Below are 14,592 nucleotides of genomic sequence, written 5' to 3' on the forward strand. Positions count from 1 at the left end.
GGGGAGGCCATTTGTGGGCAATCAGGTTGGCAGGGGAGGGCAGTTGGGGGTAACCGGACTGGCAGGGGAGAGTAGTTGGGGGCAACCGGGCTGGCAGGGGAGGGCAGTTGGGGACAATTGGGTTGGCAGGGGAGGGCAGTTGGGGGCGACTGGGCCAGCAGGGGAGGGCAGTTGGGGGTGATCGGGCTGGCAGGGGAGCAGTTAGGCATCAATCAGGCCAGCAGGAGAGCAGTTAGGGAGTGATCAAAAGCAGTTAGGGGCAATCAGGCAGGTAGGCAGGAGAGTGGTTAGGAGCCAGCAGTTCTGCATTGTGAGAGGGATGTCCGACTGCCGGTTTAGACCCAATCCCTAAACCGGCAGTCAGACATCCCCCGAGGGGTCCCAGATTGGAGAGGGTACAGGCTGGGCTGAGAGACACCTTCCTCACCCAGTGCATGAATTTTGTGTACCAGGCCTCTAGTGTGTGTGTGTGTGTGTGTGTGTGTGTGTGTGTGTGTGTGTGTGTGTGTTGTGCCTGGACAGGGAATTGAACCCACCACCTTTCAGCGTACAGGACTACACTCCAATCAATTGAGCCACACGGGCCAGGGCCATTGTCTTTTACTTCCCCAGAACCTGGCAGGGTGGGGGTCAGTTAATGTTTAAGAAGTGGGTGAATAAGTGCATTTTAAGGGAGCTGAAGGAAAAGGGAGTCTTTGCTCTGCCATCTGGGAGTCTTTCCACTGAGTCAAGGAGCCCAGATGGAATCTGGTCAACTTATTGTTCCCTTTAGCAGAGTCACAAACTGACGCTGGTCATGGCTCAGTCCTTAGCTCCAGCCACTGGGGTGAACCCTCCCAGACTTGACATTAACTCTAAGGCTCTCCACCCTGGAGGGAGGGAGGTGTAGAAACGGGCGGTTTTTACACAAGTGCGCAGTGACAATGACAGGTGGGCTGTCTACCCAGCCCAAGGGGTAAATAAACATCACAGGTGTCCTGTAACCGAAAGAGAAGAAGCAGACTGTTCACAACAAGGTTGGCTGGCTCCTGGTGTGGTAAGTAGCTACATTTTCATTCTGTTTTTTCCATTTCATGCTGTTTAGATCATGTATTACCTTTTGAAGCAAAAGCAAAACCTGAATAAAATATTGCTTTCAAAGTCGTCTTTTTTTTGATCCTCACTGGAGGATATATTTTCACTAGAGGCCCGGTGTACAGATTTGTGCACTGGCAGGGAGTAGGGGGTCCCTCAGCCGGGCCTGTGCCCTCTCTCAGTCTGGGATACCTCGGGGGTTGTCCGCCTGCAGTGGAGATAGGAGAGGCTCCTGCCACTGCCACTGTGCTCGTCAGCCATGAGCCTGGCTTCTGGGTGAGCAGCGCTCCCCCTGTGGGAGTGCACTGACCACCAGGGGGCAGCTCCTGCATTGAGCATCTGCCCCCTGGTGGTCAGTGCGTGTCATAGCGACTGGTCATTCCACCATTGAGTCAATTTGCATATTAGGGTTTTATTATATAGGATTGAATTTTTACAGAGAGAGGAAGAGAGAGAGAGATGGGACATGGATCAATTGCTTTCCCAAAGCCCATTCACCAGGGATCAAACAGAAACCTGGGTATGCACCCTGACTGGAAATTGAACCCTTTACCCAACCAACTGAGTCACACCAGCAAGGATTGTGGCTTATTATTATTATTTTTTAAAAATATATATTTTATTGATTTTTTACAGAGAGGAAGGGAGAGGGATAGAGAGTTAGAAACATCAATAAGAGAGAAACATCAATCAGCTGCCTCCTGCACACTCCCTACTGGGGATGTGCCCGCAACTAAAGTACATGCCCTTGATCTGAATCGAACCTGGGACCTTTCAGTCTGCAAGCCGACGCTCTATCCACTGAGCCAAACGGGTTTCCGCGTGGCTTATTATTTTTTATTTTCAGCGGAGTAGAAGCCAGACTCCTTTCCCCAGTGCACACACAGATTCTGCACACATACACACCCCAGGAATTAAATCATTATCATTATACAAAATTACAAGGAAGAAGAGGCGGTGGGGGAGGAGTCCGGGTCCTGGAAAGGTCCTGGTGTGAAAAGGCCTTTGGGTAAGAACAGGAGCAGATCCAGTTCAACCAGGTGGCCCGTAGCCTCTTACCTCATTGCAGGCTTTACCCCCAGGCCCCAGAGCTCCCGCACACCTGGTGAGGGGGTGGGGAAAGGAGGAGTGGAGGAGTGAGGGGTGGGGCAGCACAAAGAAAGTCGGACTTTGCCACATTCCCTCTGTGACGGCACTTAAAAAAAAAAAGAAATGAATTTCCATCTGCTCTTTTTCTATAAGCATCTAATAACATGTTTCTGAAGCAAAACAATGGCAATATTTTAAAAACACAATTTTCAAAGCAACTTTACGAAGGGAGCTCTTTCACTTCTTTGCCTCTGGGCCAGGCCATCCTGCAGGGTCGGTTAATGGGTGGAGAGGCTGGCCAGGCCCTGACCTGCGGGGTCCCCGCCATGCCCGCCTCCCCTGGCTGCTATCTTAGCAGAAAGAGCCGCAGGCAGATCCTCAGGCCAAGACGGAAATGAGTCCCCCACAAAAAAAAACAAAAAAACGCATGACCCCGAGACCCTCCTAGGTCTTGCACAAGTTAATTTTACAACCGGCATAAAAACTCTGAGGATTTTGGAGTGCGGAGGATCCGCTTCTAGTTTTCCTAAGACTGTCTTCTGCTTTAATTAAGGAAACCACTGCTGTGCTCACAGCTGAAGAAACACAGGAAGGACCTTGAAGGGAACTTCTCCCAGCTCCACCTCCCCAGGTTGCCCCAGAGTCCAAGCCAAAGGTGGACTCCCAAAATAGGGCTGGGGTGGGGGTTGCGGGGGCAGGCTTTGAGCGCTCAGGCTCTGGAGCCATGCCTATGGACGTGGGCTTGGATCCCTATGGCTTACCTTCATTTCCTCGTTTATAAAACTGTGCCAAGCACTGCCCTACAGGCCTGATGCATATTAATTCATTTCATCCTGACCACAACCCTAGGAGGGAGTTGCTATTATTATCATTTTACAGAGAAAAAAGTTAAGAAAGCTACTCAAGTCACACAGCTAGTGCACGGCAGAGTTAGAGTCTCTGGTCGGGTAGCTCAGTTGGTTAGAGCATTGTCCTGATGTGCCAAGGTTATGGGTTTGATCCCGGGTGAGGGTACATACAAGAAACATACCAGAAGCAATCAATGAATGCATAAATAAGTGGAACAGCAAGTGGATGTATCTCTCCCTCTCTTTCTCTCTCTTGCCCTCTCTCACTAAATCAACCAACCAACCAATCAACCAAGCAATCAAATCGCAGAGTTGGGATTTGAATCCAAGCAGTTTGCCGCCACTAAGTTCTAGGGCCCCTCATGCACAAACATGGTAAAGTCCTCATGAGCTTAAAAAAAGTTTTTAAAAAATAATAGTGGAGTCCGGCCAGTATTATTTAAAAAATAATAGTGGCTAAGCGGTTGAGCATCAACCTATGAACCAGGAGGTCACAGTTCAATTCCTGGTCAGGGCACATGCCCAGGTTGTGAGCTCGATCCCCTGTGTGGGGCATGCAGGAGGCAGCAGATGAGTGATTCTCTCTCATCATTGATGTTTCTATCTCTCTCTCCCTGTCCCTTTCTCTCTGAAATCAATAAAAATATATTTTAAAATAATAATAGTGGGTTTAAAAGTAAGAAGAAGAATAGAAAAAACAAAGAAGAGAAGGGAGAAGAGAAAAAAACAAACAAAAACAGAAAGCAGACCTTGGTGATATAGACAGCTGCTAAAATTTTCTCTTTAGTGCTTTTATTTTAAAACTAGAGGCCCGGTGCATGAAAATTCGTACACTCAGGCGGGTCCCTCAGCCCTGGCCTGCACCCTCTCGCAGTCCAGGACCCCTTGGGAGATGTCCATCTGCTGGCTTAGGCCCACTCCCCAGGGGATCAGGCCTAATCTGGCAGTCAGACATCCCTCTGGCAGCCTGGGAGCCCTCAGGGGATGTCCAACTGACAGCTTAGGCCCGCTCTCTGGCGGGGAGCGGACCTACACTGCAGTTCGACATCCTTAGCGCTGTCGAAGAGGTGGGAGAGGCTCCCGCCACCACTGCTGCGCTAACAGCCTTCACCCCGACTTATGGCAGAGCAGCGCTCCCCCTGTGGGAGTGCACTGACCACCAGGGGGCAGCTCCTGCATTGAGCCTATGCCCGTGGTGGTCAGTGCGCGTCATAGCAACCAGTCATTCCCTGGTTGTTCTCCCGTTAGGGTCAATTTGCATATTACCCTTTTATTATATAGGATAACATTTATGCTTTTTAATTTTTTTTTAAGTTATAATTCTAATATGTGCTCATAAATATTTCAAACAAAATTTTAAAAACTCACCATTGCCTGGTAGGTGTGGCTCAGTGATGGAGCATCAACATATGAACCAGGAGGTCATGGTTTGATTCCCAGTCAGGGCACATGCCCAGGGTGTGGGCTCTATCCCCAGTGAAGGGCATCCATGATTCTCTCTCATCATGAATGTTTATACCTCTCTTCCTCTCCTTTCTCTCTCTCTAAAGTCAATAAAAAAGATATTAAAAATAAAGTTGCCATCATTATGGAAAACAGTATGGAGATTCCTCAAAAAATTAAAAAATAGTACTACCAGATGATCCAGCAATCCCACTTCTAAGTACCTATCCAGAGGAAATGAAATCAGGATCTCAGAGATATTTGCACTCCCATGTTCTTTGCAGCATCATTCACAATAGCCAAGATATGGAAACAGCCCAAGTACCCGCTGACAGATGAATGGATGTTCTTCAGCTATGAGAAAGAAGGAACTCCTGCCATTTGTGACAACATGGATGAACCTGGAGGACATTATGCTATATGCTAAATGAAATAAGCCAGACAGAGAAAGACAAATACCATGATCTCACTTCTACAGGGAGATTTTAATTGAATTAAGTTTAGAGGTCTAATGTACTGGCATAATGACTGACTATACTTAATAATAATACTGTATTGATCACTAAAATACGCTAAGAGCCCTGGATGTTTGCTCAATGGTTAGAGCGTCAGCCCAAGGACCAAGGGGTTGAGGGTTCACCTCCCGGTCAAAGACAAGTACCTGGGTTGCAGAATCCCTGCCCTGGTTGGGGGTGTGCAGGGAGGCAACCTATCAATGTGTCTCTCTCACATGGATGTTTTCCTCTCTCTCCCCCTCCTTCTCTCCCTTCCACTCTCTCTAAAAATCAATGGGGAAAAAATATGTCCTTGGGTGAGGATATATATATATATATACTAAGAGGGTAGATTTCAGGTACATGCATCACACACAAAAAGAACGGTAACTACATGAGGAGATTATGTTAATTGGCTTGACTATAGTAATCACGTCACTATGAATATGTATATCAAGTCATCATATTGTACACCTTAAATATATATAATTTAAAAATACATAATTTTTATTTAAACATATATAAATAAATGTATTCTTTCATTGGATTTTTCATCACTTTGCACAGCAGGGGTTCTAAACATCTTTTTATGTTCCTCAGCCATTTCTTTTGTGTGTGTGTTTTAGTTTTTCATTTATTAGTCACAGACTTTCTGGAACAGACTGTTTCTTAAACAAACCAAATATAAGATATCTATTCAAAACACTTTTGAAATCCAAGTAATTTTTTTGGTAAATAATGATTTACAAATGAAGTCATTCTTTTTCCATTAACATTTTGACAGGTTATTAATTAATTTATTTATTGTTTAAAGTATTACATATAGTATTACATATGTCTCCTTTCCCCCCCACTTGCCTCCCCCTCTTCAGCCATTTCTTTTGTGAATTGCCTATTTGTTTTCTTTATTTTTTATTGTCATTTGTTTTTAGGTGAGCTGTGCTTACACTGTGTATATCACACATATTTTATAAATAGTTACTCCCAGTATGTCATTTTTTTAAATACAGATATATTTTTATTGATTTTAGTGAGGAAGGGAGAGGGAGAGAGAGAGAAACATCAATGATGAGAGAGAATCATTGATCGGCTGCCTTCTGCATGCCCCCTACTGGGGATCAAGCCCTACAACCTGGGCATGTGCCCTTGACCAGAATCGAACCCGGGACCCTTCAGTCTGTAGGCCAATGCTTTATGCACTGAGCCAAACCAGCTAGGGCCCAATATGTCATTTTTAAAACTTAGTTTTGGACTCTTGCAATACATATGTTTAATTTTTTTTCTCATTAAACGAGTCCATCTTTTACATCATGGCTCTGGTTTTGTGTTTGTTAGGAACACTTTCCTGAACCCACATTATAAACATATTCACGTATTTTCTTCCTGAACTTTGATGGCTTTAGGTTTAACATTTAAATCTGTAAGGAAGCTCGACTCCATCTGGGCCACAGTCCAGCCTCTCTGAGAGTTGTTCCTCCCAAGCACGATGACTTGCTGGGGCTTAAATATTATGGCCCTGACTTCCCTGCTAGAGAGGTTGACACACAGTGAGCCATCCTCAAACAAAGAGCTCTTTTCCTTCTAATCCTGCAAAAAAATCAGCTCGATGTGGGAAACTACCTTCCTGTTCTGCCTTCCGGCAAGCTCTACTAATCCATCAAATCTGCTCTTTGTTCTGGGTGCCTGCTTCCCCCTGGTCTCCATCCCCTTTACCTGACAATTAGAGGCTCACACTCCCCAACTGGCCCTGCCACCTGCACACAGCACTTCATTCCCCCCTCACCCAGTGAGTCACACTGGGAACTTCTGCAGGGCTCACGTCCCAGGTACTCATTCTGTAGCTAGAGCCTGGCAGACAGGAGGTGCTCCCTACATGTTTGTTGAATAAATATATAAACAAACAAGTAAATTGAGTGCTTACTATATGCACTTAGCCTATTCATCTCTACATACTTTCCTACCTACGAAGTAATATATGACTATTATAAAATACTAGTTATATAATAACTAGTGACCAGTCAATTGGTCATTCCTGCGTTCCTGCCACTGGCCTTTTATAATATAGATTCACAATTAGAGGAGTCTATAAAACATTCCTGTCCCCCATAATCCTGTCCCTTAGTGGTAACCACTGAGAACAACTTGACGTACACATATTATTTTGGCCCTAGCCGGTTTGGCTCAGTGGACAGAGTGTCAGCCTGAGGACCGGTCAAGGGCACGTACCTCGGTTGCAGTCTCCTCCCCGGCCCGGGCCCTGGTCAGGGCACATGCAGGAGGCAACCAATCGATGTTTCTCTCACATGGATATTTCTCTCTGTCTTTCCCTCCCTCTTCCACTCTCTCTAAAAATCAATGGAAAAATATCCTCAGGTGAGGATTAAAAAAGCAAACAAATCAATACTATTTTCGATTCTTCCAACAGCTGTTAAGATAGGTGTTGTTATGCCATTTTCCAGTTGAGGAAAGTAAGACCCAGAGAGGTGCAGCAGCTTGATCAGGGTCATAGAGCTGGTAAGTGGTTGAGTCGGGGCTGACAGGAGCAGTCGTGGCTCCTTTCACTGAGACTTACTGTTCCACCCGCAGGTTAGCACGTGAAAGGTCCTGAAGTCTTCCGTGGAATTAAATGGAATAATGGGAGCAGCCAGCAATGCCCGGAACTCAGAGGAATATTGGAAGTGGGAGGATCCCCTGGTGGTTTCTCTTGGTTCTCCAAGGTTCTAACATTTGGGGATGTGATGCATAACCCAGGATCACACGTGGTGCTCTCTACAGGGCCAGGTCCTGGATAATGTGTTCACCCTCAGAGGAGATCACAGACCTGGACTGAGCCTGGAGGACACTGTGATGGGGGATGCACCCTAGACAAAGTTCAGGACGCTGGAGCCCTAATCCTGGCTGTGCCATACACTTGCCTGTGTGACCTTGGGCAAATCACCTCACCTCTCTGAGTTTTCACTTTGGGTTTGTAGAACAGAGAGATAATAAAATCTGCTCTCACTGAGCCACAGCGTTATGGGGAGGTAATGGGCATGAAACTGGAAGTGTTGGGGACCTCTTGCTCCCTAAATTTCTTGTGCTTTCCTCTCGCTTTGTACTTATTATCCTGCATTGGAAATATCTTTTTACTAGTCTGGCACCACTGAGCGGAGAAAGGGAAGAAATCATACATATAAGTATATATATGGTAAGTGCCAAGTCCTCCATGTGCATTAGGCCTGTTGGACAACAAGGAGTTAAGCTTACAAACTCCAGAAACAGCTGCCTGGGTTCAAATTCTAGCTCCACCAATTCAAACTGTGGGAATTGGGGCAACTTACTTAACCTTCCTAGGATTCGGTTTCCTCATCTAAAGCAAGGAGAAGGACAGCACACACTTCATCCTACTCATAATAAGATTAATTGAGCCATTCATTACACTTAATGTGTTTAGGACAGGGGTCAGCCAATTTCAGCCCACAGGCCAAATCTGGCCTGCTGTGGATTTTCATGCAGCTCATTAGCTGAAAACAGTTTTTACATTTATAATCCCATTAAAAAATTAGTGGAAATTTGCTTTCTCTTATGTTAGATAAGTACCTACATGATAGCGTCAATTTTGGCTCTTTGCCTGCAAGTCTTAAAATCTTTACTATCTGGCCCTTCACAGAAAAAGCTTGCCAACCCCAGGTTTCGTATAATTCCTGCCCCCTAGGAAGAGCCCCGGGACTATTAACTATTTATCACCATGGTACGAGGTAAGTACTTTTGTCTGTATTTTTACAGATGGTAGGATTAAAGTTGAGAGACGGGTAGTGATCCTGGTCACACCTCTAATTCTGGCAGCATTGCTCCGGGATGTTTGGGAGTCTGTGAGGGTGCCAGGGGCCCACCCACACAGATGAGCCCTCAGTCCTCACCAGTCCACTGCTCAGGTGCCTGGTCCGGAGGAGGCCTAGAGGATCCTTGCCCTCGGCATAGGGGGTGAGGCACCAGTTCCCTTCACTGTGGGTCTCTCCGTGGAATCCTCCGTATGAGGCTTTCAGCAGCCCGGCCTCACCCACCCAGCATACGTTCATAACACGAGTATTTATGGAGAAGCTCTGGGCTTCGCTGTTTCCCTGCTGGGTCTGAGGGTGGGACAGACAGGCAGCCGATGGGCTCCTGCCCAGGGCCTCACTGCTGCAGCTCAGAATGGCACGGAAAGCTCCGCCAGAGGATGAGTGGGGGAGGAGGCCGAGAACAGCTGCAAGGACAAGAGACATGGCCGAGTGCTGACCCCGGAACAGAGGGAGCCCGTGAAGGAAGGCTCCCTCCCGAGAACTGGGCATCGTAAATCTGTATGGATTAAAAGCTCAGGGCTTGGAATCCCCGCTCCAGCCACTATGTATGTGGCCTTGGGCCAGCCACTTCCTCTTCCTGCCTGGCGAGGCAGAAGTGACCTTAACCACCACCCAGGCAGAGGCCTTCATTTTGCAGTTAAGAAGCTGTTATGGGCTAAATTGTGTCCTCCTAAAATTCATATGTTGAACATGTAACCCCCAGTACCTCAAAATGTGACCTCCTTTCGACATAGGGTCTTTACAGAGGTAATCAAGTTAAAATGAGATCATTAGGGAAATTTGGAGACAGGTGTGCGTACAGGGAGAGCACCATATGAAGACGAAGGAAAGATTGGGGTGCTGACTCCATAAGCCAAGTATCACTAAAGATTGCCTGCAAACCACCAGGAGCCAGGGAGGAGGCACAGACCAAATCCTTCCTCGTAGCCCTAAGAAGGAACCAACCCTCTGGACACCGTAATCTCAGACTTCTGGCTTCCAAAACTCTCAGACGATGCATTTGTGTTATTTAAAACAACTGCTTTGTGGTACTTTGTTACGGCAGCGCTAGCAAACAGATACAAAAACTGAGGCCAGGAGACCTGCATTCTTGCCCCAATTAGATTTGGCTGTGTAACAGCCCTTAATCTTGTCTTTAAAAAAAATTATATATACTAGAGGCCTGGGGCATGGATTCATGCACCAGTGGGGTCCCTTGGCCTGGCCTGTGGGGATCAGTCCAAAAGTGACTCTCTGACATCCCCCAAGGGGTTCTGGATTGCAAGAGGGCACACGCCAGGCCGAGGGACCCCACCGGTGCACGATCAGGGCTGGAGAGGGACCGAGGGAGGGCTCCAGGGCGTGTCCAGCCCTTCTCGCCCAGTCCCGATCTATCGCTGGACCCCAGTAGCAAGCTAACCTACCGGTTGGAGCATCTGCCCCCTGGTGGTCAGTGCACGTCATAGCAACTGGTCGAACGCTTGAATGACTGGTCAGACACTTAGCATATTGGACTTTTATTATATAGGATATTGATTGATTGATTTCAGAGAGGGAAGGAGAGGGAGAGATAGAAACATCAATGATGAGAGGGAATCATTGATTGGCTGCCTCCTGCACGCCCCACACTGGGGATGGAGCCCATTACCCGGGCATGTGTCCTAACGGGGAATGGTGACCTCCTGGTTCATAGGTCAATGCTCAACCACTGAGCCACGTAGGCCAGGCTAATATTTTCTTAAGATCAATTTCTTATCTATAAATTTATGCCAGGATCCTAGCAATTCAACAAATATTTCAATCACTTATTGTGTTCCTGGTCCTTGGGATTCAGAGATAAATAAAGCCTATCTCTGGCCTATGGAGAGATTACAGTTGGAGCACAACACTGTACATCTGTTGTAATTTGTACTACAGTAAAATATTGTCTGTAGGCTGATAGACACCTGTACAGAGTATAGTAAGAGCAAAGAGGAAGGAAAGGTCAAGTCTTCCTGGAAGGTACAGGTGACATATGAGCTGGGTTTGGAAAGATGTGCTGGTGCTCACCAGGCTGAGAAGGCAAGGTGGGGAGGGGTGGGTGAGGCATTCTAGGCAGAAGGAACAGTTTTGCAAAAACCCAGAGAAATGAAACAGCAAGAAGTGTTTGGGGGAAGTGCAAGTCATTCAATAGTGTCAGACCCAGGGAAAATGGGAAGAGGGCTGCCCTGAGAGTTAGCCTGGTCCATGGAGTAGAGTATTAGGGGCATGACTCTTGAGGGCAGGCAGACCTGGAATCAAATTGCCTCCTGCCGGGTATCCAGTGTGGCCTTGGGCAGGTTAATCAACTGCTCTGGCCCTCAATTTTCTCACCTCGTTTATTCATTTACTTGATTATTAAACACAGTGTGTGGGACACTGTCTTGGATGTTTATAATACAATGGAGAACAGGGCAGTCAGGGTTCTTGTCCTCATGGAGCTTAGTCTATTGGGAAAGACAACTACAAAAAAAGTCATGTCTATTAGGGTTAGGTTTAGCTGATAATGCAGCTAAGCCCAAAACAATTTTGTCAGGGCGGTGGTCCAGATTCTGCTGTCAGATCACAGATTTCCTCTGTTTTTGACCCCACTGTGCTTGGTCTTAACCTCAAGAAGCCAGTATTTTTTTTTAAATATATTCTATTGATTTTTTTTACAGAGAGGAAGGGAGAGCGATAGAGAGTTAGAAACATCGATGAGAGAGAAACACTGATCAGCTGCCTCCTGCACACCCCCTACTGGGGATGTGCCCGAAACCAAGGTACATGCCCTTGACCAGAATCGAACCTGGGACCCTTCAATCCGCAGGCCAACGCTCTATCCACTGAGCCAAACCTGTTAGGGCAAGAAGCCAGTTCTACACTTCAAGAAGAAATGAAAAAGTGAAAGGGATACCCAGAGTCTCTAAAGAAGAGTTCACACTTAAGACACTTAAGACTTATGAAGAGTCTCTTAAGAATAGAATAGTTCCACCTCCCTCCCGTTGGCCAGAGCATCATGTACCACATTAGTTGCAAGGAAGTCTGGGAAATGTAGGAGACTTTATGCCCAGTTGAATATTAGAAATTCTATTATCAGAGAAGAGGGGACAATCAGCAGACTTTGTCAAGCAAGTATAACAGGAATTGCCTGGAAAATTCCTGGTGTACCAGATTTGGAGGTTTGACCCCAAAATGGGACAAATAGGTGCTAAGTGCCTCAAATTCTAAAAAGAACGACAATAATTGGAGAACCTCCAGATAGGGGCAACTTCAGGCGTGTGAACTCTGCAGTTTCACGAGACCCCATCCTCAGAAGGGCCCCAGGCTTGGTTCAGTGCTCTGCTGTTGCCCCTTTGAAATTCTTAATAATTTCGTCTTTGAACTTGTGTTTTGTATAAGAAACCTGAGAGGATGATGGAGCCTGTGCGTGAGCAGAGCAGATAAGCACCGTGTGACTGCCATTCCTTGCCACGCTCATTTGCATACAGTGTTCAGGAGGCTGTGAGCACAGAATTCTAGTGGACTCACTGCAAGAGCAAAGAAAGTGAGCTACATATCCGCCTGAGTAAGTGTGAGCTCTGATAGTCCCGAGGGGTCATGGTTCCTATTCAAACCAGAACCTGTTTCAAAAGCAGAAGGAGGACAGTAGCATTCTCAGAAACACACGTGGCTGGAGAACCCGCTCATATCACTTCTTACTCATGTTACTTTCCTGTATTAACCAAACACTAGGTCTGAGATAGGGCAACTCAAAATTCATTTCATTCCTTATTCATCAGGAAGTATGTCATATGATGAATTATTAGCAGTGGTGGTTATTATTAAGATTAACATTATTATAAGTAGTAGTAATTATTATTTCATTTCCTTCGTTATTCATCAGTAAGCCATGCTGATAGAATGTGTGCATATCAAGAAGTGAAATAAAAGCAGCTGAGTCTGGTACAGCATTTCCATTGTTCTGGTAAACATGTATGTTTGCACAAGCTATGAAACACAAATTGTGTAAATTGGGTGATTCTGCCCAAGAGTTAAATGCTCTTATAGTTGCATTTGAAACCAGAATTTTATTTAGAATATATAATATTAAGAACAAAATTATTATGTTTGAAGGGACTGAGAAAACTTCAGTGTTGCTGGAGCCAAGAATGTAAGAGAAGGTGAGAGAGGTGTAGGGAGCTGGGCGTTAAAGTGTCTTAATAGTCCTGGCTATTAAGTAGCTTGATGGCTTAAAGAGTCATCCTGATTCACCAAGGTTTCAGGTTCGATCCCTGATCAGAATACATACAAGAATCAACCAATGAATGCATAAATAAGTGGAACGACAGATCGATGTGTTTTTCTCTCTCTCATAAACAAACAAATAAAAATTTTATTGTCTTCCAAATGAAGCTAAGGAATCTTAACTTTGATTTTTTTCTTTTTGTTGTTTAACGTGTTACATGTCTCCTCCCCCCTCCCCCCATTAGCCCCTCTCCAGCCACTCCCACCCCTGAGGACAAGCCCCCACTGCCCCAGTGTCTGTGTCCATTGGTCATGCTAATATGCATGCATACAAGTACTTTGGCTGATCTCTAACCGCCCCCCCCTCAATGCCTTCTCCCTGAGGTTGGATGGTTTGCTCAGTGCCACCTTGTCTCTGGACCCATTTTTGTTCATCACTTTATGTTGATCATTATATCCCACATATGAGTGAGATCATGTGGTATTTATCTTTCTCCCACTGGCTTATTTCGCTTAGCATAATGCTCTCCAGTTCCATCCATACTGTTGCAATATGGTAAAAGTTCCTTCTTTTTTTATAGCAGCTTAGTATTCCATTGTGTAGATGTACCACAGTTTTTTAATCCACTCGTCTGCTGATGGGCACTTAGGCTGTTTCCAAATCTTAGCTATTGTAAATTGCGCTGCTATGAACATAGGGGAGCATATATCCTTTCTGATTGGTGTTCCTGGTTTCTTGGGATAAAGTCCTAGAAGTGGGATTACCGTATTTTCCGGCGTATAAGACGACTTTTTTTTATTTATTTATTTATTTTTTTAAAATATATTTTATTGATTTTTCACAGAGAGGAAGGGAGAGGGATAGAGAGCTAGAAACATCGATGAGAGAGAAACATCGACCAGCTGCCTCCTGCACGCCCCCTACCAGGGATGTGCCCGCAACCAAGGTACATGCCCTTGACCAGAATCGAACCTGGGACCTTCCAGTCCGCAGGCCGGCGCTCTATCCACTGAGCCAAACCGGTCTCGGCACGACTTTTTTTTTAAAAAATATATTTTATTGATTTTTTTACAGAGAGGAAGAGAGAGGGACAGAGAGTTAGAAACATCGATGAGAGAGAAACATCGATCAGCTGCCTCTTGCACACCCCCTACTGGGGATGTGCCCTCAACCAAGGTACATGCCCTTGACCAGAATCGAACCTGGGACCCTTGAGTCCTCAGGCCGACACTCTATCCACTGAGCCAAACCGGTTTCGGCTTAAGACGACTTTTTAACCCAGGAAAATCTTCTATACGCCCAGTCGTCTCATACGCCGGAAAATACGGTACTAGGTCAAATGGGAGTTCCACTTTTAACTTTTTGAGGAAACTCCATACTGTTCTCCACAGTGGTTGCACCAGTCTGCATTCCCACCAGCAGTGCACGAGGGTTCCTTTTTCCCCACATCCTCGCCAGCACCTGTCATTTGTTGATTTGTTGATGATAGCCATTCTGACAGGTGTGAGATGGTACCTCATTGTTTTGATTTGCATCTCTGGGATGATTAGTGACTTTGAGCATGTTTTCATGCCTCTTGGCCCTTAACTTTGATTTTTATCAAACAGGAAGTCATGAAA

Source organism: Eptesicus fuscus, chromosome 9, assembly GCF_027574615.1.
Source record: "Eptesicus fuscus isolate TK198812 chromosome 9, DD_ASM_mEF_20220401, whole genome shotgun sequence".
Lineage (NCBI taxonomy): Eukaryota > Metazoa > Chordata > Mammalia > Chiroptera > Vespertilionidae > Eptesicus > Eptesicus fuscus.